This window comes from Engystomops pustulosus, chromosome 6, assembly GCF_040894005.1.
Source record: "Engystomops pustulosus chromosome 6, aEngPut4.maternal, whole genome shotgun sequence".
Lineage (NCBI taxonomy): Eukaryota > Metazoa > Chordata > Amphibia > Anura > Leptodactylidae > Engystomops > Engystomops pustulosus.
The window spans coordinates 99,099,147-99,122,786 of NC_092416.1; the positions used below are offsets into that span (position 1 = coordinate 99,099,147).

Genomic DNA, 23,640 nt, shown 5'->3' on the forward strand with positions numbered 1-23,640 from the left:
AGCTTGTTAAGGAAATCTCTTGTGTCTTGTACATACGATGAACCAGAGGTCGAGAGGTCACAAAGTATTTTATATAGAAAAGTGGTGATATTGGAAAAAATTGAGCCACTGCCTGAAACTATTGGGCGGCCAGGAGGGGATGTAAGATTCTTATGAATTTTAGGTAGGGTGTACAGCACCGGCGTCGTGGGATGCTGTATGTCGTTGCAGCGGCTTACAGCAAGTTATCTATGGGTGTGAGAGTGAGACAGACAGACTGACAGACATACAGAGAGAACAGAGTCATCCCCCCATAGGAGATGGTGGGGTTAGGGAGTAGGGACAGAGACACAGGTGACACGTTGTTGCTTAGTGCTCCATCCACCTTTCCCCCCCAGAGCATTCAAATAAACTTTATTATATATAGTGAAATCCTGGGACTGCCCCTCACAATCTACATACACATGTGACTTATGACATAAGAGAACGCATGATGCCATATATGTCCTTTACATAAAGCTGATGATAAAGCTAGAATGTGTAACTAAATATATAAATAGTCTTTAGTGAGGGGGATAAGTCTTGCAGAGTCCAGCTACAGCTGTCACTTACAAAGTTGTACAATGTCTATTCTTGTCAGAGGTCAACGACCTAAGACAGCCAGCACAAGGCAATAATTGTGTTCACATAAACTTAATACATTATTATTTTATTTGCATTCACATTTCCTCCTTTTGAACACATTTATTGCCTCCTTATGTTGTTGCACCCAAACAGCCACTTCTGGCCGGATCCCCCGGACCAGGACACTCGAACGTCATTCACCAGTTGGGCCACAACCTCATAAGGAAATACTAAAACTCTGGAACTCTTGCAGACCAGTCATTTCACTATATCTAAGGGATTGTATCAAATAAAGTATTGAAGTAGGGGGATCTTCTTATGCAGCGCCAAACTCCAGAAGTTCAAGGGTCACATCATCTGACTTCAGAAAGCTTTAATCATCTCCCCTTGGACTCTGCTGGGCTTGGACCACAATGGATTTGTACTGTTTCAGCATCTTCAGCTGTTGCTTTAAATTACTTTACACAAAAGCAAAACACAAGCTTAAAAGACAGCAAAAACAGCAAAAAAACACATATCCCTACTATCAATAAATTTAAAATCCCTAAAATTGATTAATACCTCAAGGCCACCACCAGTTGAGTAAACAAACTGAGACAGGACGGTCACCGGAAATTCTCATCCTCTACTAAGTTAGATGGTTGATATTTTTCCCTTGACCTTTAAACTTGTTGAACATCATTTTAGACCCATAAAGATCAAAGGGATCTATATATAACAGATAGAACCCACCACCTGGCACATGTCATACTACTAGAAAAGACGATACTTTTAACAATACTATGCCAGGTCCAAATAATTTAACAAAAAAAACTACTTCCATAAAAAGGAAACACTTATAATGATAATAATTATATTTTACTATGGTCACATGATGTTTAACAAGCTTATAGTCCCAATACTCCTATATGAAAATTAAAAAGAGCTGACAGATACACTATACATCAGACCAGGAGACATCTAACTGGTTTTCCTGATTTCTCATCAGTTGACAAACATTTCTCATTAGTTAACACACATTTGTCATTGCCTCCTGAACTCCAAGCTGGATGGTCTAATACAGTCTTTCCACCTTCCCTTCCCACTTCTCTTCAGACTAAGGAGTGTGGAAAGCCTGACCTCTATGTCCAGAATATTTAAAACATTCAGTTTTGAGTGAAGATTGTACCTTTTCATTAAACATAATATCTTTATCACTCTTACTGGTACATCTACCTTCTGTCCACCTGAGAAGAGATCTGCACAGACCACAACATCCTTATACTCACCAACCCATGACAGTCTCAAGTTACCCATTGCAGTCGCTGAGATGTGTAAGCTGCTCCATGTGCCTTTCTGTAACTCACACAGTGTTGTAAGGTTATGGCAGACACATATATCATTGCACAAATCTGGCAGCATTGCTAGATCCCAGGGTGACCCATCATCATGCAAACATGGTCCTTCTCCTGACACTCAGGGCCGGATTATAGGCGGGGCTCCCGGGGCTCGAGCCCCGGGGCCCCCACCATCTTGCCCCCCCTTGGGGCCCCCACCAGATCGCACCTCCTGCGCGCCCGCGCCCCCCCGCCTGAGATGCCCGTTGCATGGAGGAGCCTCCCGCCCCCCTTGGCATGAGTGTTACTAACTCCTCCTCAACGGCCGCCATCACCCCCCGGCACAGTTGACACCGCCTCCGGGCCCGCCCCGGAACAGGTGACACCGCCTAAACCCTGGCACAGGTGACTCGCCTCTCCGCCCGCCCCCCCCCCAGCACAGGTGACCGCCTCTCGGCCCGCATGGCCGAGCTACCAACCCCCGCCCAAACAAGCAACCTCGTTCGGCTAGAACAAGCACCCGCCCCCACCCCTAGAAGAAGCACCCGCCCCCTCCGCCCCCCCCCCCGCTAGAACAAGCACCCGCCGCGCACCCCCCCCTCCGCCCCCGCTAGAACTAGCACCCGCTGCGCACCCGCCCCCCGCTAGAACAAGCACCCGCCGCGCACCCCCCGCCTCCGCCCCCCGCTAGAACAAGCACCCGCCGTGAACCCCCCCCCCTCCGCTAGAACTAGCACCCGCTGCGCACCCCCCCTCCGCCCCCAGCTAGAACAAGCACCCGTCGCGCACCCCCCCCTCCGCCCCCCCCCCCGCTAGAACAAGCACCCGCCGCCCCCCTCCCCCTCCCCGGCCGGACAAGCAACCCCCCCCCTCGAACAAGCACCCACCGAACAAGCAACCGAAAGACCCACCCGCATGAACAAGCACCCTAAAAGGTAAGTATATACATATCAATGTATCTGTGTGTATATATGTATATACAGGGCATATGTGTATATACAGGGCATATGTGTATATACAGGGCATATGTGTATATATGTATATACTGTGTATATATGTATCTACTGTGTATATATGTTTATACTGTGTATATATGCATCTACTGTGTATATATGTATCTACTGTGTATATATGCATCTACTGTGTATATATGCATCTACTGTGTATGTGTATATATGTATCTACTGTGTATATATGCATCTACTGTGTATGTGTATATATGTATATACTGTGTATATATGCATCTACTGTGTATATATGTATATACTGTGTATATATGCATCTACTGTGTATGTGTATATATGCATCTACTGTGTATGTGTATATATGCATCTACTGTGTATGTGTATATATGTATATACTGTGTATATATGTATATACTGTGTATATATGAATCTACTGTGTATATATGTATATACTGTGTATATATGCATCTACTGTGTATAAATGTATATACTATGTATATATGTATATACTGTGTATATATGCATCTACTGTGTATGTGTATATATGCATCTACTGTGTATGTGTATATATGTATATACTGTGTATATATGAATCTACTGTGTATATATGAATCTACTGTGTATATATGCATCTACTGTGTATGTGTATATATGTATCTACTGTGTATGTGTATATATGTATCTACTGTGTATGTGTATATATGTATCTACTGTGTATGTGTATATACTGTTTATGTGTATATACTGTGTACATGGGTATATATGCATTTACTGTGTATATATGTATGTACAGCGTATATATGCATCTACCGTGTATAGATGTATATACTGTGTATATGGACATAAAAGAAAGAAAGGCAGATGTATAAGGGTGAAAAAGGTAGCAAATTTTATACAGACTACTGTGTATATGGGTATATATGCATCTACCGTGTATAAATATATATACTGTGTATATGGGTATATATGCATCTACCGTGTATAGATGTATGTACTGTGTATATGGGTATATATGCATCTACCGTGTATAAATATATATACTGTGTATATGGGTATATATGCATCTACCGTGTATAGGTGTATATACTGTATTTATACATGCATATATTTATATAAGCATATATGTGTGTACATTTAAATATATATATTACTGGGAATATGGTATGTATATGCTCTATATACTTTATGTGTGTGTACTTCCCATATGTGTGTGTATATGCTGTATGTGTGTGTATATACTTTATGAGTTTATATATACTCTGTGTATTAGTGTATAAATGTATATGAGTGCATAAATGTGTGTATAAGTGTATACTTGTGTGTATATATGGGTGCAAGTATACGAGTGTAGAACTTTATTTGTGTGTATATAAGTATATAAAGGTGTGTATATATCAGTGTGTAATTGTATAAACATGTCTGTATAAGGGAACATGTATGGGGGACGTATATCTGGCCGCAAATTTGCTACCTGATATACTTCCCTCATAGGCATCTATAGTGCTTTGGTATGGTGAGCACAACGAGTACTCACTGTTTCGTGCTGTGGCCGCAAGAGAGATAGAGCGTGCTCTATCTATGGCCGTAAGAACGACCACATAGCTCTATTCTCTATGGAGACGGGAGGGGTGAACTGCAATCTTCTCTCCAGAACGCCCGACGTGTGCCTGCCAGGCTATAGTCAGCGGTGTTACTGAGGGCGAGGCGGCTGCATGTAGCTGTGTTACTGAGGATGAGGCGGCTGTATGTAGCTGTGTTACTGGGGGTGAGTCGGCTGTATGTAGCTGTGTTACTGGGGATGAGGCGTCTGTATGTAGCTGTGTTACTGGGTATGAGACGGCTGTATGCAGCTGTGTTACTGGGGGTGAGGCGGCTTTATGTAGCTGTTACTGGGGATGAGGCGGCTGTATGTAGCGGTGTTACTGGGGATGAGGCGGCTGTATGTAGCTGTGTTACTGGGGATGAGGCGGCTGTATGTAGCGGTGTTACTGGGGATGAGGTGGCTGTATGTAGCTGTGTTACTGGGGATGAGGCGTCTGTATGTAGCTGTGTTACTGGGGGCGAGGCGGCTGTATGTAGCTGTGTTACTGGGGGTGAGGCGGCTGTATGTAGCTGTGTTACTGGGGATGAGGCGGCTGTATGTAGCCGTGTTACTGGGGATGAGGCGGCTGTATGTAGCGGTGTTACTGGGGATGAGGCGGCTGTATGTAGCTGTGTTACTGGGGATGAGGCGTCTGTATGTAGCTGTGTTACTGGGGATGAAGCGGCTGTATGTAGCTGTGTTACTGGGGATGAGGCGTCTGTATGTAGCTGTGTTACTGGGGATGAAGCGGCTGTATGTAGCTGTGTTACTGGGGATGAAGCGGCTGTATGTAGCTGTGTTACTGGGGGCGAGGCGGCTGTATGTAGCTGTGTTACTGGGGATGAGGCGGCTGTATGTAGCTGTGTTACTGGGGTGAGGCGGCTGTATGTAGCTGTGTTACTGCTAGGATAGTGGAAAGGAAGCAGGAAGACATGTGTGTACGCTACACTCAGTGGGGGCCTCCACCAGATTTTGCGCCCAGGGGCCCCCACCAACCTTAATCCGGCCCTGCTGACACTTGTCCCTCCATCCACAAACTAAACCATTCTGGAAACATAGTTCTAGGCAGACACTATTTTATTCCTGCTCCCATCACTCCAAGATACACTGAAGGCTTCCCAGTGCTTCCTCTCAGCCATTGGGATCCACCCTTCAGCTCATCTAACACGACTACAGGACCTTTATCCTCCACAGTCATGAAGAGACCATATCCTATGGGAAATGTAGAGCAGGGCAGCAGCCTCAGCTGCCTCATCAGATAGCATATGTGTGCCCACACCTTGGTAATACTAATACAGAGGCAGTGTCAGGATCTCAAACACTCATCAACATTCATCATGAGATTTCCTGAGGACCCAGCAAGGTCTTAACATCTCAGACTTGGCCATAACCACAATACAAAAGACACCTCTTACCGGCTTACATGTATCAGTGAGTGCCCTCAGCTCCTCCTGTGATGACAGGGCAGGAGTGGTTCTCTATTCCAGCTGTCAGGATGGTAAGAAGATCTCTGATCTAGTAGATTCCTCAGGACATAATCTACAAGACAACCTAAAGTATCAGTTAGACAATGATCAATGTAGTCACCTGTGTACTATGAGAATTTCCTGTGACCAGTCTGTATTCTATCCCGCAGTCCCATATGTCTGTCATTCCTTATTTAACCATATCATATCTCCCGTCTTTTTGGACCCTGAATATGTAATATAGCAAGGTACAAAACACATTACTATGATATAAATACAGAATTAAATCAAGGAAGGGTTTCATACTCAATGAGAGGCGGAATGGGGAAGAGGTGGGCATGTAATGGATGCTGTGGGGGGAGGTGGCCTTGTAACGGATGCTGTGGAGGGGAGGCGGAATGGGGAAGAGGTGGCCCTGTAATAGATGCTGTGGGGGTCTTTGGAATTGATGCTGTGGGGAGAGGGGGGCCCTGTAATGGTTTCTATGAGGGGCTCTGTGACTATATTTGTTACTAAGGGGATTCTTTGGCTATCTTGGCTATGTTGGGGGCACTGTTAAAGTTTTAACATCTGTGGGAAAACTGTAGTGGCTACATTGGGGGCACTGTTATTATATTGGCTACTGTTGTGGACCTTATGTCTATAATGGCTATTTTGGAGACACGGTTACTATGGTGGCTACAGAGGGGCCAGCATTAATGATATGGCTACTGTATGCACACTCTTACTACAATGGCTACTGTGATGGCACCATTATGATACTGACTACAGTGGGTATTTATATGGGTATTGCTATGGCTATATTTTCATTGCTATATTTCATTGCCCCAACATGTTTTCGGTTCTGTAGTATTCTTTCTATTTACATGAAAGGTGGGCCCCACAAAAGATTTTCTCTGGTGGGCCCAAGGTACTTCAATCCGACACTGCTCAAGGTGTAGTCTTAAGGGACCCCCTTTAAGAATGGCACGCTGATTAAAGAGCTCATGGATGCTCTCTTACTTCCACAAGAGGTGGGGATAGTAAAAGTAAAAGCACACAAGATTTGGTAACTCCACAAGCCAAGGGCAAGTATGTGGCTGATAGGGTGGCGAAGGCAGCTGCATAGATGGAACCCAGAGACTGTCCTGAAGTTCTGAGTTGGAAAGTTTGATCCACAAGTGTTCCAGACCCTGGTGGCCCGAGTGTCATCAGAAGATAAGGAAGTGTGGAGGAAAGCTAGAGCCCAGATGCCGATGGGACCTGGATGCTGGGAGAGAGGGTGTGCCTGCCCGTAGCCCTGCACCCGACAGTAAGTCAAGTAGCTCACGGACACACACACATATCCAAAATGGCCATGCTAGTGCTCACAAACCGCAAGTGGTTTTCCCCAGGCATTACTACCCTTGTCAGTAGAATAGTGAAACCCTGTATAGTCTGTATGCGCCACAACCTGGGTAAGGTGGTAAAGACCCTACAGAAGGTGACACCTTCCTTATTTAACCATATCATATCTCCCGTCTTTTTGGACCCTGAATATGTAATATAGCAAGGTACAAAACACATTACTATGATATAAATACAGAATTAAATCAAGGAAGGGTTTCATACTCAATGAGACAGACAAATGTTCAATAGGAGACTGCGTATCTCACTAACCTAAACAACTGGACTAAAACATACTTGATGATAATATTTGTTTGTGACCTTGTAAATCAATATAAAAAGCAATTTGAATAGCTCAGGTAATAAATAAGCAAAAAGTGGTATATGAACAAATACAAAGTAAACATTTAGTGAAGATGCATAAAGAAACCATTCTTCCACAATAGTCTCAGACAGACCCTATGCTGTTATCTCTATGATCCACACACAAGGAAACTTTGCACCTGTGGTACACAACAAAAAAGAAATACAAATCACTGTATGTGTCAGCTATCTGACACCACAAGTGAAACAAATGACACCAGAAGGGTAGTACAAAATACATTTCACATAAATAGACAATGGGCCCACATAACACTTATGACAAATTTTTCACTGGAGCTCCAACTACAACTGCACAGAATTAACACATAGAACACTTAGTTGTAGATCACATATAAACAAATAAAACAAAAACATTGCCAAGATCTTAATTGCAAATGTATTCAATCTTATAATTTACCTTATACATTGGATGACTGGGCAGGCCTTTACCCAGTCCAAAACCCTCTGTAATACAATTTCTAACATACAATAATTGACTTTACACTTAAGTGACATTTAAACAGACACCAAAAATGTGACATAACCTATTCTTAGCCCCAAATGGTCACAGATGGCACTTTGCTCCTGTCAATCAATTGGCATGGATCTTTCCAACATTCCACAACATGCACATAACTCCAGAAACAATGGCATGCACCTAAAAATAGGAACGTCAAATTTTTACATCCACAAAAATGCACATGCACAATTACACAAAAACAGACGAAATGCACACAGAATGCAAAATTGAGCTCATTTATTGTCACGTGACCTGGTACCAGTTAACCAATTTGGAGGATACCTGTTACATTTTACATTAAACATTTTCAACATATTGAAATTACAAATAGACAGTTCTCTCTTTTTACTCACATTACCTGGAAAAAAACATAGACACGTTAATTCACTTATACAAGTTCCAGATAAGGCACAATTCTTAAAGTTGTTAAAAGTTTATGTTGTGTCTCTCTGAATCGCATCACTTTATCTTTGGCTCCCAGGGGCCGCATCTTTTAACTGCCTTCTCCGTACATTGTCTAGTAACTATCTCTGCTGCCGTAGTTCCTTACCCTCTGTGGTCTTTCCTGCATTAGCTTTAGACCCCGATATTCCCATCCACACCTGACCTTACAGGCGCAACTAATTAACTACCGGTCTGCACCTCACCTTACTACAGGTGCCACTACAGTAATTAAACAAAAGAAGTTGATCAGACTTCTGATATCGCAGGCCAAAACGCGATCCCTCACCTGAAAAAATCAGTAACTATCACCGGGTGTAGCAAAACCAATCTGCACCCTACCTTCACAGCCAACCTGATTTCCACCGGATCAAGCGTCTAGCATCAACTTGTATACCGCAGCTGGTTAAACTACCACCAGAATCTGCTAGGCTCCATGCAGAATGGCCGTAAACAACATCAATTAGTTACTTAACAAATGTAGGAGCACTCAACCTTAAATTTCTAAACTAGAATGGCCCCTAGATACTTTCCTAATTACTACTCAAAGTTAGTTCTTAACAACCTGGATCACTTTCACAACCTAGGAACATCACACAGTCAGTTTCTTATTCTAACAACAACTAAACATACACAACTGTGCACAACCCATAGAAAACTATACTTCCTACTTAACACAGAGAAAACAACACCTGGACAGCAGCCAATACAATTTTGTCAATTGTCTTACTCACCAGTCCAATGGTGTGATTCCCTGTTGTCCTGTTAGCCACTGCCCGCCATGAATTATTTCTTTTAGTTCCTTCCATAATCGCGGACGATAGCCCCCAAGTAATGTCGTTGCAGCGGCTTACAGCAAGTTATCTATGGGTGTGAGAGTGAGACAGACAGACTGACAGACATACAGAGAGAACAGAGTCATCCCCCCATAGGAGATGGTGGGGGTAGGGAGTAGGGACAGAGTCACAGGTGACACGTTGTTGCTTAGTGCTCCATCCACCTTCCCCCCCCCCCCCCCAGAGCATTCAAATAAACTTTATTATATATAGTGAAATCCTGGGACTGCCCCTCACAATCTACATACACATGTGACTTATGACATAAGAGAACGCATGATGCCATATATGTCCTTTACATAAAGCTGATGATAAAGCTAGAATGTGTAACTAAATATATAAATAGTCTTTAGTGAGGGGGATGAGTCTTGCAGAGTCTAGCTACAGCTGTCATTTACAAAGTTGTACAATGTCTATTCTTGTCAGAGGTCAACGACCTAAGACAGCCAGCACAAGGCAATAATTGTGTTCACATAAACTTAATACATTATTATTTTATTTGCATTCACATGTATCACCAGAAACTTATACATGTCACTGTCTATAATATTCACAAATATGGCAGCGTCCAATATGATCTTAATTTTTCTAGCAATGGCAAACTTGGGGTCAGAGGAGATCTTATGGTACACTTTTGTGTCGGATAGTTGTCTGCGGATCTCCGCAAGGTATGAGCTGGTATCCATGACGATGACCGCACCGCCCTTATCCGCGGGCTTAATGGTGATGTCGCCGTCATGGGCCAGCTCATCCAATGCACGAATCTCCGCACTTGAGAAGTTTGGGTGAGAGAGACCACTAGTGGAAGTTAGTGTCCGTAACCTGTGTACCTCTTGTTTTACTGCAGACGTGAATGCTTCAATGTGCGGGGCATCCACGTCAGGTGAAAAAGTACTAATGTTATGTAATTGAAATTGCTTAAGTGTTATGTGTAGAATAATTTCTGGTGTTAACAATTTGTTTACAAAAATAGTGTTTCAACCTAATAGACCTAAAGAATTTTTGTAGACCGATTTCAATTTGAAACCAGTCCGGTTTTGTCATAACACAAAAAGAAAGTCCTTTTGATAGGACCGACATTTGGTGGTCAGTAAGAAATTTAGATGAGATATTTACCATGGCAGGTTGGGAGATCGCTTCCTGAGGGCCATAGCTGGTGTAATTTGTTTCGGCTTGTGTTGTGGAGTATTTCTGGACCTATGATGTTTCCTTCCCCCTCTGCGAGTCCTGGAACGGTGGTCTGATTTATGGTCTCTTGTGTCCCTAAAAAAACCCGATAAATTCTTAGCTGTAGCATTTCCATTTCCATTGGTATCTTCCCTTGGAGCATTCTTTTTAGTGCTGTAGGAGCGTCCCTTGCGTTTCTTAGTATCCCTCTGGTTATTCGAAGCATAATTGCCTTGCCAGCCATAGACCAAGCCAGACTTGTAATCCTCTAGGTCCCGGTTCCACTTCTTACGTTTGGTTTCCTCAAGTTCACGTCTGGAGCTGTCAAACACAGCGCTGCTAGAATGAGGATGGTCTGCTCATGTGATCACTCACTTGTGGTATATATGTATCCTGTTCACCTATGTCACTTGGCTTGAAAAAGGCTCCTTGGAGCCGAAACTTTTCTGCTGTACCTTGTTGTACTTCTGAACATGGAATAAAGCATTTTCACTTTCTTCACCTAACCATTGACGCCCTGGAGTGCTGCTTGATTCTCGTGTATTACATTTGAAGGACCTGGAGCCTGGTCTCAGCGAGCTTGCACCCACCTTCGTTTGTGTGCTGCTTGAACTTTCTACAAGTATATATATATATATATATATATATATATATATATATATATATATACTCACCAGCCACTTTATTAGGTACACCTGTCCAACTGCTCGTTAACACTTCATTTCTAATCAGCCAATCACATGGCGGCAACTCAGTGCATTTAGGCATGTAGATATGGTCAAGACAATCTCCTGCAGTTCAAACCGAGCATCAGTATGGGGAAGAAAAGTGATTTGAGTGCCTTTGAACGTGGCATGGTTGTTGGTGCCAGAAGAGCTGGTCTGAGTATTTCAGAAACTGCTGATCTACTGGGATTTTCACGCACAACCATCTCTAGGGTTTACAGAGAATGGTCCGAAAAAGAAAAAACATCCAGTGAGTGGCAGTTCTGTGGGCGGAAATGCCTTGTTGATGCCAGAGGTCAGAGGAGAATGGTCAGACTGGTTCGAGCTGATAGAAAGGCAACAGTGACTCAAATCGCCACCCGTTACAACCAAGGTAGGCAGAAGAGCATCTCTGAACGCACAGTACGTTGAACTTTGAGGCAGATGGGCTACAGCAGCAGAAGACCACACCGGGTGCCACTCCTTTCAGCTAAGAACAGGAAACTAAGGCTACAATTTGCACAAGCTCATCGAAATTGGACAGTAGAAGATTGGAAAAACGTTGCCTGGTCTGATGAGTCTCGATTTCTGCTGCGACATTCGGATGGTAGGGTCAGAATTTGGCATCAACAACATGAAAGCATGGATCCATCCTGTCTTGTATCAACGGTTCAGGCTGGTGGTGGTGGTGTCATGGTGTGGGGAATATTTTCTTGGCACTCTTTGGGCCCCTTGGTACCAATTGAGCATCGTTGCAACGCCACAGCCTACCTGAGTATTGTTGCTGACCATGTCCATCCCTTTATGACCACAATGTACCCAACATCTGATGGCTACTTTCAGCAGGATAATGCGCCATGTTATAAAGCTGGAATCATCACAGACTGGTTTCTTGAACATGACAATGAGTTCACTGTACTCAAATGGCCTCCACAGTCACCAGATCTCAATCCAATAGAGCATCTTTGGGATGTGGTGGAACGGGAGATTCGCATCATGGATGTGCAGCTGACAAATCTGCGGCAACTGTGTGATGCCATCATGTCAATATGGACCAAAATCTCTGAGGAATGCTACCAGCACCTTGTTGAATGTATGCCATGAAGAATTGAGGCAGTTCTGAAGGCAAAAGGGGGTCCAACCCGTTACTAGCATGGTGTACCTAATAAAGCGGCCACTAGACAAAATGCTAACGTTGGGTGCATAGGTGTGGAGATCCACGAGAGTGCACTAATATTGCCAGAGGAGAGAGGAGACAAAAAGCGTGAGAAATTCAAGTGTATTCTACTGGAAGTGAGATATAAAGTGAGTAAAAAGGAGTGACTCTCACCTTGTCCAGTAGGAAATGGAGCATATCATAGGTCAATAAAGGAGAGGAGCTGCTGCCGACGGGACTCCTGGTCCGAGCATCTAGCAATGACGGACTTGGCAGTGCAGTGAAGATCCACGAGTTACTCAAGGTACTGTCCCGCTTCTATGGGCGTCGCTGCACTCAGTGAGCAGACAGACAGAAGTTGGCCCTGTCTATCCACTCTCTGCCACCTCCAGGTGTAATCGATTACACCTGGAGGTGGCAGAGAGTGGATAGACAGGGCCAACTTCTGTCTGTCTGCTCACTGAGTGCAGCGGCGCCCATAGGAGCGGTACAGTACTTTGAGTACCTCATGGATCTTCACAAGTAATTACCACTGTTTATTTTGCCTTTATTTGCAGAATACAATGTGCTCTGGCATTTTTCTAGCTTATCGATTGACATTGAAAATGGCTCCTTTAGGAGCTGAAACTGCTTAAGGTGTGTACCCATCTTTGAGGACTGGATCCTCTATTTTCATTGTGCTGTTCCACGCTGCTCTATGTGAATTTTTATACAAGTAAATGTTAGATAATGTAGTTTAAGTGCATCTTTCTTTTTAAGTGTAACTTTTTACATTACAGATTATTCACAGTACAGTTTTCCATAGTACACCAAACACTTATCAGTGAAGCAAACTTATCATTGTATTACTATTCAAAAGAAAATGAACACGTGTGGGATCAAAATGCTCACTATGCCAATAGATGTATTCAATGTCATAACATTGTCACTTGCTGGGGGTACTGTTCTGATATTTCAGTGTCTATGAAGCATCATGGCATCTGAAAAGTAGTCCAGCCCAGAGGCATCCACCAAGAGTCCTTTTTCTTTAGCACAGAGGGAAAATAGAGAGACAAATCACCTGTGAGGTAATTATGAGTTTGTGTCTCTGTGTCTGCCTACACCTATCCTACATTAGGCTATTGCATAGTGCTACCAACCATATCCTGTATAAATGGGCACAACATAGTGCTACTAATCTTATCCGGTATATATGGGCATAGCACAGTACTACTGCTCCAATCCTGTATATATGGGCACAACACAGTTCTAAGCCTCCTATCCGATATATATGGGCACAGTACAGTACTACTGCTCCTATCCTGTATATATTGGCACAGCACAGTACCACTACTCCTATCCTGTATATATTGGCACAGCATATATGAGCACAGCACAGTTCTAATGTTCCTATCCTGAATATATGAGCGCAGCCCATTACTTCTCTTATCCTGTATATGTGGGCACAGCACTACTGCTCTTAGGTTACATTCACACGGACATCTGATTTCTCCAGTCCTGTATTTACGGGGCGTATGAGCCCATATATATGTGATGTTTTTCATCCATATGCAGCACATATGTAACCCATATTTTATACGTCCCCATAGACTAGGGCAGTGATGGCTAACCTATGGCACTGGTGCCAGAGGTGGCACTCAGAGCCCTTTCTGTGGGCACTCAGGCCATCACCAGAGATGACTCCAGGTATCTTCCTACAGTCCCAGACATCCCAGGACTTGCTGTGCACAGAGCTATTTTAAAGTGACAGCTCTACCTGGGACTATTTTCTGCTTTATTGGTGTCCTAAGAGAGCTGGTATCAATGAAAACTGTGACAGAGCAGGGAGTATGAATCACAAATTAAATTTCTGTGCTGGCACTTTGCGATAAATAAGCGGGTCTTTGTTGTAGTTTGGGCACTCGGTCTCTAAAAGGTTCGCCATCACTGGACTAGGGCATACGGAACTGAAATACGGGAGAAAATAGGACATGCTCTATTTTTATACGGCTAGTATACGGTACAATATGGTGTCAAAAATGGCAATATAAATGGTCGGACGTATTGTCCATTGAAATAAATGTGTACCCGTAAAAAAACGGTACGTTATGGTACGGATATGGCCGTTTTCATACGTCCGTGTGAATGTAGCCTAAGGTTCTAGCCTATCCTGTATATACTGGAACAGCATATTAGTAATACACCTATCCTGTATTTATGAGCAAAGTACGACTGCTTGCTATATGGGCACAGCACAGTACTACTTTTCCTATCCTGTATATATGGGCACAGCATATTGGTTGATCCTGCCAGTAGTATAAGCTTGTTTTAAAGATTAAGCCATGCATGTCTAAGTACTGACTATTCAGTTAAATCCGTATATACTGGAATAGCACATTACTAATACTCCTATCATGTATTTATGAGCAAAGTACTGCTTCTATCCAGTGTATATGGGCACAACACAGTACTACTACTCCTATCCTGTATATAATGTAACAGCACAGTACTACTTCTCCTACCCTGTATATATAGGCACAGTACAGTACTACTGATCCCATCCTGTATATATGGGCACAGCACAGTACTAGTACTCCTATCCTGTATATATGGGCACAGCACAGTACTAGTACTCCTATCCTGTATATAACAGCACAGTACAGTACTACTGCTCCTTTCCTGTATATATGGGCACAGAACAGTACTACTGCTCCTATCCTGTATATATGGGCACAGCACAGTTCTAGTAATAAGTATGTTAGGTTGATGGAGATAAATGGAAGATTTTATTTTCATATATGTAATCATGGAAAGACATTTTATTGTGGGTTGCATCTGACGGGGCAGCGCAAAACCGCCAATACACTCTTCTCTCAGACACTCCAAATTAGGGGAGCATGTGTGCACTTAGTAAGAGAAGACAGACTCAGTTCTGTGTTGTCTCAGCTCATGCTCTTAACTTGCCATGCAGAAAAGAGAACTGAATGAACTGTGTCTTTATTTCCTGATACATAGCTTCTTATACCCTTACAAAAAGGTGTGGTTACATACATTAAAATCATTATAATTGGTAATAGCTAAGCATATATGTCTGGCCCCCGACCCCTGCTGATTGGTCCTCAAAACTAGGCCTTGGTTGCTATGCCAGGGGAATTTCCAGTCACCGTTGTCTACAGTAAATCGACCACTAGTCTGGATGCTGATGCTATTCTTATCAAACATCTGCTTTTTGATCATAAGACTTGAGTTTCGCTGACAGTTGCATGTCTGGTTAAAACTGATGTAAGGGAAAAGCTCTGTATTTCATAACAGACAGAGGACAAAAATGTAGGACAAAGGGCACATGTATACAAACATAAAGCATATAATTATTATGGACATATAATCATTATCTTGACCCTCACAATTCCCCCCTAAATACTGAGCTTTTCCCTACACTTCACTAAAGATCATCTTTTCTGTAGGCTGTTCATGTGATAGGAGAGGGGAGTGGATTGCTTCACTGAGTCGTCAACCCAACAGGCCCTTGCGGCACTCAGGTTAATTTCCCAGCACTAACCTAACTAACCTAATCAAAAAGCGATCCTGGAAACTACAGACCCGTGAGTCTAACTTCTGTGGTGGGCAGAGAAATGGTTGATGAGATTTAATGTAGGTAAATGTAAAGTTATGCAGATGGGCCAGGGAAACAAAAATATAATTATGTTCTAAAGAGTCAATTACTTGGTAAAACTGGAGCTGGAAAGGACTTGGGGTTATTGGTGGATGGTAAACTCAACCTTAGTGACCAAAGCCATTCTAGTTTGTAGGGTCATCAAAAAGGTGTGAATAGAATACTGTAATGCTATTGGCCATAACAACAGTTTAAATAAGAAAAATAGCTGAATTAGAACATTTAACTCTATAGCTGCTGAGTGGGCAACATACACCCCCCCACACACACACACTCCAGGACAGAGCTGTAATGCCGTTTTAGTTCTCTTGCTCAAGATGGCCGCCGTAGAGGAATATATCACCAACAATTTCCCCCTTTTGAGCTTTGCTGGCCTGTAATTCCATCCTGTGTGAACTCCTCAAACTCCAGGTACCCACAGGTAGGCTAAGCCCGTACCTGCTGGACTTGTTAACTCTTCACCAGATCCCCCAGAGGCCAGTCACTCAGGGGTTACAGGCCCGCACACTCAAATCACATCACTGAGTTCCCCTAGTTCATAGGTTTGTAAACAGGCAGCATCATCCTCCGCTCCGGGCACTTCTCCTGTCATGGTTCTTACCTGGACGGCCATCTGGGACATAGTGGACTTGATGAGGGGGACCACACAATGCGCAATAAGTGACAAGAGCAAAATCACAATCCCCAATATCACCCCCACTTAAAGGAAACCCTTCCAATCCCCCACAAAGTGAAGGACAAAGTGTCCACCCCACAGTTTCTCTTGAGTTCCCTGGACAGTCCTTCAATCTTTTCACAAGCATGGGTAATGGATCCATAGGGGGCGATGTCATCTGGGATGTACATGCAACAAGCCACTCCCACCATCTTACAGACTCCTCCCTTCTCAGCAAAGATAATGTCCAGAGTCATGCGGTTCTGGGAAGCATCTCCGATATAATCACAAATCTCTGTTGATTACAATAAAAACAGTTAACCCACAATCAACATCTTTGCTCATAGCTCTCTGGGGAATAATGGACTCTAGACCTGCCCATATCTGATTGTGGGCCTTGTACTCATCTGGGACCCCCCTTGGTGCTCCCACCGTATCTATATAAACGTTGTCATCTAGGTGCTTCTCTCTCAGACCTCCAGAATCCTTTGGGATTCTCTACCTTTTCTTATGTGTCCGATCAAACTTATCCCTGGGGATCACACTCACCTTCCCAGCCTCCAGGCCTGACCTGACTCTCCTTTCCCCACAAATCCTGTACACATCAGACACTGCTAATACAGGGCTACCTGTGCTGTCAATGTTAAAGAAGGTCATTGTCTTGTTGCACCAACCGTAGGTAAAGTCTCCTACCCTGGGGGTATCCTGGTCAGCCCTACAGATACAATGATAGTCATGGTTGGGGTGTCCCTGAGCATACAGTCAGTCAGAAGAGACCAGCTAGCAAGAAGAATAAGTAAGTTTGCAATAGTAAGCGTGGAAGCGTGCTGACTTCCCTTTAGCTTCACAGACATGGCACTGGTCAGTAGGACTTGGAAAGGACCATCGTAGCGAGGCTCCAGACTCTCTTTACCACCACGTAGTCTCCAGGCTTCAGATTATGCTGAGGTCTCTGTCTGGATCTGAAAAAGGAATCAGAAACACTTTTGCTGACCTTTTCCAAGGCCTGGCTCAGCTGTGTGGCATATTCCACCTGGTTTCCTGCCATCAGCTATAGGGTCTGTGGGGAAGTAGGGGCCTAGTCTAGGTGCACAGCCAAAAAGTACTTCAAAGGGGGCAATCCCATCTTTCTGTTGGAGGTGGTCCTAACTGAATGGTGGGCAGCAGGAAAGCACTCACCTGTTCTACACCCAGGAGGGACAATGTTTCAGGTCTTTACCTGTCCAGTGAAGTGGGTTCTGCGACTGGACTCTATGGTCTCTGGTAGTCCAAACCTGCAGAAAACTCTCACTCACCAACTTCTTGGCTGCGGCTCCAGCAATAGCCTTGGTCATGGCAGAAGCTTCTGGCCACCCTGGAAAGAGATCAATGCACACAGGCACGTATTCCTACATACCACTTTTTGGTAGCTGGATAAAATCCATCTGCAGTCTTTGGAAGGGATACAGCAGCTTGGGTGTCACCTTCTGTGGGGTCTTTTCCACCTTACCCGGGTTGTGGCGGGCACAGACTATAAAGGCTTTCACTAGTCTAGTGATGGGTAGTAACGCCCGGGCAAACCACTTGCGGTTTATGAGCACTAGCATGGCCATTTTGGATATGTGTGTGTCTGTGGGCTACTTGACTTACTGTCGGGTGCAGGGCTCCGGGCAGGCACACCCTCTCTCCCAGCATCCAGGTCCCATCGTCATCTGGGCTCCAGCTTTCCTCCACACTTCCTTCACTTCTGATGACACTCGGGCCACCAGGGACTGGAACACCTGTGGATCAAACTTTTAGCTCAGAACTCACCACTGAGACTTCAGGACAGTCTCTGGGCTCCATCTGTGCAGCTGCCTTCGCCATCCCGTCAGTCACATCCTTGCCCTTGGCTTGTAGAGTTATCAAATTGTGTGTGCTTTTGCTTTTACTATCCCCACCTCTTTTGGAAGTAAGAGAGCATCCATGAGCTCTTTAATCAGCGTGCCATGCTTAAAGGGGGTCCCTGCAGAGGTGAAGAAATCTCCAGCCTTCCATATGGGTTCATAGTCGTGTTTAGACCCCAGGACTATACCTTGAGTATAGATGTTTGCCCTTTTACCTTCCGCCAGCTGTAGCACTTCCCTGAGTGCCGTCACTTCACCTCCTGCGCTGACCTGTGTGGAGGGAGTGGTTCTGCTTGTACTACCTCATGTGCGCCACTGACCACTGTATATCCAGCATAGAACCGTCTGTCTTCTCCTGCAGACCTGGAGCCATCTATGAGAAAAAACTCAACATCTGCGTTAATCACCCTTCTCTCCCCCCTCTCTGAATCCTGGAAGACTGGCGACAGAATGAAGGATTCAGAGCTGTGCACCTTATCAGGGTGTCCTGGGGCATAAGGATTGCACACTGGAGTCTGAGCTGTGATTCCTTTGCTCAGATGTTTGGGCTGTACTAGGGTGAGGACACTGTGCAAGGTATGTGGGGTTTGCAATGTAACTAAGTGGTCTAGGGTGTAGGATCAGCTCACTGGCCTTGCTGAGCAGATTGCTGGCTGCAGCTACTAACACATGAGGGGCCCCCCTCACGACTGAGTCTAACCGGGCCTCATAGTGGGCCAATGAGGAGGCCACCATGTTCCTGGGCTAAGACATCTGTGGCATGGACTGGATACTCAGTGCGAAATAAAATAAAATGTCTGGTTCAGTGGGATGTGCCTAGGGCCGGGGCAGACAGGATTTACCAACTTAAGGATATGGAATACATCAATTCCCTCCTGACTAAGAGCAAATGGGGAAGAGGCAATTCAGTTTATCAAGGGGCAACATCAGGCTGGAGGCAGCAGACCTTATCCCAGGCTGCAGGAGCTGGCCAGTCCTAGAAACATGTGAAGAGGCTTAGGGCCTCAGGGCAGGGGCACATTCTGGACTGCTAGCTTTCTTTCCTCTGTCAGGTGTCTGCCTGTGGCTGAGAAGCAGTGGCCTAGGAGGACCACCTTCTCCTGGCAGTACTGGAGTTTGTCTCCGGAAACTTTGCAACCCTTCTGGAACAAAAAACACATAAGGTCAATAAATGCATCCTGGGAAACAAAAACAGTAGGTCCTCCGCATACTGATAAGGAGAACATCCAGTAAGGGGCAGTCTGCCAGTCTACTCCCTGTAGGGCCGTGGGGTATTGGCTGGGTGAGTTTTACCCCCCTTGTGGGAGTCTACATCAGGTATACTGGAATACTAAACTGGTAAAGCCAAATAGGTACTGGCAATCTTCATGTAGGGGCACAGAAAGGAGAACATTTGCCAAATCAATAACAGTGAATAATTTGTCACTCTCGGGGACTGCTGCCAGTGTGGGACACTCATTAGCAGCTTGGAGATCATGGACCATCCTACATGTATCCGGCTGTTCTTTCTGGGTCTTTTTCTTGACTGTGAATGGGTTAAAATCATCACTGGGCTAGCAGGGGAGGGTTTGACAATAAGAGAAGCTGTCTGGGGGCATGTACTTGCTGACGTCCTCGTTAGTTACCGCCCCCCTATTAGAATATGGCCACTCACTTTAGTCACTTCAGCAATGTCTCCTCCCAGCAAGTGGAAGCACGCCCCCTTGAACTGGGCTCGTCCGGAATCGAAACTTTTGTCAGTCATACTTTGGTGTGGTCTGTGAAACACTGGTCTCTGTTTCCCTCTGTCTTTCAATCACGGCGAGTTCCCTCTGTCGCCCCCCCCTCCTTGTAAACTTGCACTTGCAAAGTCACTGATCGCTTCAAGACCAGTTCTCAGACACCAATTAAAAACAGCTATGGAGAAATTTAGCCATCAAGGAATAAAATCTCTTTTTCTCAAATTCTCTACACATCAAAATCTCTGAAATGTTCACCTGTCTCTTTCTCAACGGGCACTCTGAAGGATTCCTGTCACTCTGTCCTGGTGTCCGTCTGTCAAAGTCAGAGCATAAGTGTCTATTTAAAAATCTGATCAAGTTTTTTTTTTTTTTCTCACTTGTACACTTTTCAGCACAATGCTACTAGCCCTTCTGTTCCATCATATCGACTTGCACTTTTCCATCAGTCCTACTTAACTCAACAACCTTCTGTCTACTTACATCTTTCCCTTATCTGCACTGAACTATCGCTAGCGCACCAGTGGTTCCCTCCAGGAGAATGTCCTTTTAATTCTAATTCTTCTAATTCTTATCATGACTCCGCCCATTCCAGGTTTTATAAACCACACACTCTACAGGTCCACCCTTCCGGACCGGGTTGGCCGCCATTATAGGGCTGTGGCTGGGCACATGGCACTGTCGCCATTTTGGTTCCGCATTTCACATCTCTATCTAAAAGCTTCACATATCCATATAGCACTTCTGCTTTTGTTGAACCACCATCTCCCTGCACTTCTGACCATCCTTCAACTTGCAATGCTCTGGCCACTCTGTAGTGAGCCTGTGCGGCTTCCAGTATGCCCTTATCTTCTAACACACCTCTACTTGTGGTTAGAATTTGCTTCCACACTGAAGGCTGCAGCCTTCCCTTTGAGGGCATATCAACATACTTGTACAACCTCGCACAATTATTAACATACTTTTTTCCTTCCCGTTTTTCAACAAACCTGACTGCAGTCTCTGCTCCCTCGGGGATTGTATGCACTTTCTTAAACACACCTAACATCATGTTCTAACAAGGTACACGTTGGTGTAGCTACTCACTCAACGTAGGGGCCCCCGGCTCACCGTCGTGTGTCAGCAAAATAATAAAATCCCTACGCTACCAAAAAACTCTGATCACACACCCGTTAGAGCTATTTAAAGCTCAAAAACCGTGCTTCCCTCGGTACCTTAATCAGCCGGTCTCCTAGTGAGCCAATGCTATTTTCCCGGTCTCTAACCTAGACCACCTTAATTCCCTTTCCCTTCCCTCCCCCCGTATAAAATAATAAAAACAATCCCGGACACGTAACCAGTGCCCAATGTCCCCAGAACAGAGGATGTCAATCTGTACTATTCTCAGTCTGCAAACTTCCTCCCCAGCTTCTACAGAAGGGGGGCAGAGACTCTATATGTCACAATGAAGCCCTTTACTTTCACTTTCCACCCAGAGGTCTGACTCAGTGCCTGAGAGAATGAGGCGTGGTGATTCAGTGACACACCATAGGGAAGTGTCACTATGTATCAGTTCTAAACATAGCTCAGTGATAACCGTTATGTCAGTCTCACCACTCAGACAATCAGCCCTTAGACCCGAAGAGTATCAGAGGCTACTAACTTATTCCACACCAATGGTCACAGGGAAGTCCAACACATATATAATATGCATTAACTTACCGTGACTCAGTGAGGCCGCGGTCCTCTATTGGTGTGGACAAGCGTTCGTCCCCCGTCCTCTGGTTCGGGTCCTCGGGTGTACGGTATCAGCTGGCAACGTCCCGGGTTTCGGCACCATTTGACGGGGCAGCGCAAATACACTCTTCTCTCAGACACTCCAAATTAGGGGAGCATGTGTGCACTTAGTAAGAGAAGACAGACTCAGTTCTGTGTTGTCTCAGCTCATGCTCTTAACTTGCCATGCAGAAAAGAGAACTGAATGAACTGTGTCTTTATTTCCTGATACATAGCTTCTTATACCCTTACAAAAAGGTGTGGTTACATACATTAAAATCATTATAATTGGTAATAGCTAAGCATATATGTCTGGCCCCCGACCCCTGCTGATTGGTCCTCAAAACTAGGCCTTGGTTGTTTCCAGTCACCGTTGTCTACAGTAAATCGACCACTAGTCTGGATGCTGATGCTATTCTTATCAAACATCTGCTTTTTGATCATAAGACTTGAGTTTCGCTGACAGTTGCATGTCTGGTTAAAACTGATGTAAGGGAAAAGCTCTGTATTTCATAACAGACAGAGGACAAAAATGTAGGACAAAGGGCACATGTATACAATCATAAAGCATATAATTATTATGGACATATAATCATTATCTTGACCCTCACACATCCAAATGCTTCACCAATTATATATTGTTATAAACATAAATTCAAGATGCAGTTGGTAGTGGTCGTTGCATCCCTGGTCAGAAGGAAACATGAGTGAACACAGGGATGTTACCTGTAAGTGACTACATTGTTATCTACCTTGATTATGTATAAGATACTCTGGGGCATATTAACTAAGGGCTTTGAGCCACTTTGCGACACACTTTAGTCAGACTGTTCACTTTCTTCATTGCTAAAATGGCTTGCACATGTATTTAAAATGTACAATTTGTAATTGTGGCACATACGACCCTATTTGTGGCACAGCTGCGCTGGCTTCCATGCAACGCAAATTAGTGGGCGTGCCGTCGGACAGCCCGGCTGATTCGAAGCAAGCACCGTATTTAACTTTCAAATTGTGTAGCAAGTCCTATGTTAAAGGTACACCACAAAAAAGATGATGAACTCTTTCGAACCTGTGGGGGAAGCGACACATTTAAGATTCAGGTGCACAATCTTAGTGAATCGTTATCATCATTATATTAGATGTCTACATCCTAAACCTCCAACACAAGGTGTTGAGCATCTGGGAACTTTGTTTGCAATGGGGCAGGTGGATGGGCCATGGAATTCCAGCTAGGAGAGTTATCATAGACCATTAGTGACTACTCCATGTCTTTGCTTTTTTGAACAGGGGTGAGGTGGAGGGCTTTGCATAAAAGAGGTGGAGTGGGTTGAAAACAATCCGATGGAACTTGTGCCACTATATGCAATGCCTTAACTTTGTCAGGCTTCTCTATTCTCATTATACACATGCAATTTTTAACACTGTCTTCCAGCTCCACTCATGAACAGTGCTGGTTGGGTCCACTTATCACTACCCATACTGCTTCAAGTGCAGTGACATTAACAGCATTA

The 23,640-nt window shown here is 44.4% G+C and overlaps 1 protein-coding gene and 2 non-coding genes across 5 annotated transcripts in view; 2 read left to right on the plus strand and 1 right to left on the minus strand.

The window, feature by feature from the left end:
- PRKCG (protein kinase C gamma) overlaps positions 1-23,640 on the plus strand; it is a 556,381-nt gene that overhangs the window by 277,112 nt on the left and 255,629 nt on the right. The gene's annotated exons all lie outside the window — the stretch shown is intronic.
- Positions 12,828-12,906, minus strand: LOC140066605 (small nucleolar RNA SNORA17). Its single transcript, XR_011848444.1, has one exon. It is a non-coding gene; the product is annotated as a small nucleolar RNA SNORA17 (small nucleolar RNA).
- LOC140066606 (small nucleolar RNA SNORA17) lies at positions 12,863-12,941 on the plus strand. The gene has a single exon (XR_011848445.1). It is a non-coding gene; the product is annotated as a small nucleolar RNA SNORA17 (small nucleolar RNA).